General features: G+C 49.4%; 1 long non-coding RNA gene across 1 annotated transcript in view; it reads left to right on the top strand.

Annotated features, from left to right (window-relative positions):
* LOC125028962 overlaps positions 1 to 2500 on the top strand; it is an 8813-nt gene that overhangs the window by 4563 nt on the left and 1750 nt on the right. The window lies entirely within an intron of this gene.

Genomic DNA, 2500 nt, shown 5'->3' with positions numbered 1-2500 from the left:
ACCCTCTCCTGCCCTTTCCTCTTCTTTTTCGCCCCCTCCTCTCCCCATCCTCCTCTCCGCCCCTTTTCCTCCTCTCTCTGCTACCTCTATCCATCCTCCTGCTGTTCTCCCTCCTCTTTCCCGTTCCGTTTCCCCCCTCGTCTCCCCATCCCCTCCCTTCTCCTACCCCTCTTCCGTCCTCCTCCCCATCCTCTCTTCCCTGCCGTCTTTTCTTCCTTTCCTCGTTTTCCTCCTACTCTCCCCATCCTCCCCCCTGCTCCTTTTCCTCCTCGTCCTCCTCCTCCTGGCGGCGGCGTCGGGGGTTGATGGACGGACGGCCGTAGAGATGACGAGTGGGCCGCCGGCTTAGGGAAATGGCCCAGCCGAGGCCATCTGTCTTCTTTATGACACCCATCTTCATTTTCATATCTCATATTTGCATTTTCACGTCTCCGGCGTACATCATGGTCGTTTATAGCTAATTAGGTCGTTATTCCCCCCTCCTCCTCCTCCTCCTCCCCCCTCTTCCCGTAGGAGAGACGTAGACGCACATGTCGTACCGAGAATGGAAGGGAACTCGAGATCTCTCGGAAGGGAAAGAGTTGTGTTTATAATGAACTTCCTGAGCTTCTTTCCTTTTCTGGCGCTGGAATGCTTTTTCAGCCTTTATTACACGGTGATTGTTCTATACTGCTGCGACTGTGTTGCGTATGAGGAAAGGGAAAGGGGGAAGAAAGAGAGGAAAAGGTGGAGTGAGAGAGAAAGAAAGTAGATGGAAAAAGAGGGGAAAGGGGATAGGGAGAAGGAGGTGGAGGAGAAGATAGAGGTGAAGGTGTATGGGTAGAAGGAGAGAGAGAGAGAGAGAGAGAGAGAGAGAGAGAGAGAGAGAGAGAGAGAGAGAGAGAGAGAGAGAGAGAGAGAGAGGGAGGGAGGGAGAGAGGGAGGGAGAGAGAGAGAGAGAGAGAGCAGGAGAGAGAGAGCAGGAAAGAGAGCAGGAGAGCGAGAAAGAAAGAGAAACATACGGAATTTTTGGACTACTATCCGTTCTCTCCTTTTCTCACTGGCCTACTACAAATGGTCTACTAGTACTTGTTGCGTTTGGTTCCTCTGTTCTGTGCGAGGCAAGAACAAGGGGAGGTCTATTGTTCTCTCGTGATCGCACCTATGTTTTCCCTCTGCCTTTTGTTCGCTTGTGGGTTATTCCGCTTCTGTCTTTTTTGCTCTCTTTCTCTTATTCCTCTTCTTCCTTCTCTTCTTTTTCATCATCATAATCATAATCACAATGCCACCATCATCACCACTATCACCATCAGTCATCGTCATCTCCATCTCATACTATTACTCCACTTTTGCTTCCATATCCATTGCTTCTTCACAACAACAACGGCCAAAGCAACAGCAGTTAGTATTATTACTACTTCGACTTCTACGACTTACGCAGGTGATACCCCTATTGTTCCACTGTTGCTACTACTTCTTACTACTTCTTCTGCTACCGATACATCTACTTGTACCCCCCCCCCCCCCTCTCCCTCTATAGCTCATTCCACTCCCCTCCTGTAGCATGTCCATCTTTCGTATGGCATTCCAGAGCAAGTTTATAAAGAGAGGTTTGACACAGCTGTGATAATGAGCGTCGTTAGTCTATAATGATGCTGGGGGTGAGGGAAAAGAGGAATCCTGCGGGAGCCGTAGTAGGAGGCAGGAGGGAGAGGGGAAAGGAGGTCGAGAGGGGAAAGCGAGGAGGGGTAGGGTGAAGGAGGGCTGGAGGGTGGAGTTAAGCTGAGGGGAATCTTTTTTGAGAGTGTGGGGAGGATTATTAAAGTATAGTGAAAGAGGCGGGAGAGGGGAAGGGAGAGGAGTTGAAGTAGAGACTGATTTAGGATACCGCGTCTGCGTTGCGCTTTATTGCAGAATACTTTTCGAATTTGATTCTCTTGCGGAAATCGATCATCAGCGTGGAAGATGCAAAACAGAGCAATAAGGAGTATCAGAACCAGTCTCAAGAAGGCCGTACACCTGGCATCACTTAACTTCCGTTCTTTGCCTGTCTTAGTGAGATGTTTTCACTAAGCTTCCAGGAGCTGAGGTGTTTATTCCCGGAGCGGAGGCCGTGCGGCGCGCCAGCTGTTGTTCGTGCCAGTAAGATCTGTCATCCTCTTAATGATAACGACTCGCTGGCAAAAACCTCCGAGCTCAGAAGGGCCATTCCAGACCATTGTGAGGGACGGATCCTGGAATATTATGCGGGAATATGGAGAGGGGAGGGGCCGGGGCGGAATAGCTTAGGCGCCTCTTGTTTTTCCTTGCGGGTGAGTCACAGAATGTCCATTTGAGAAAGGGGTACACACTGAGGACGCATTTTGTCGGCGGTGTTAACATGCGCTCCCTGGGCTTCTGATGTTTCAGCGTAACGCTAATTCTGAAGAGATTATCGCATTTTCTTCTGATATCCTGCTATGATAAGAATTTATATGTTATATTATCATTAAATTCTTTGTAGGGAAGGAAATATTCTTCG

Source organism: Penaeus chinensis, chromosome 9 (assembly GCF_019202785.1).
Source record: "Penaeus chinensis breed Huanghai No. 1 chromosome 9, ASM1920278v2, whole genome shotgun sequence".
Classification (NCBI taxonomy): domain Eukaryota; kingdom Metazoa; phylum Arthropoda; class Malacostraca; order Decapoda; family Penaeidae; genus Penaeus; species Penaeus chinensis.
This window is presented reverse-complemented; position numbering and strand designations above follow the sequence as displayed.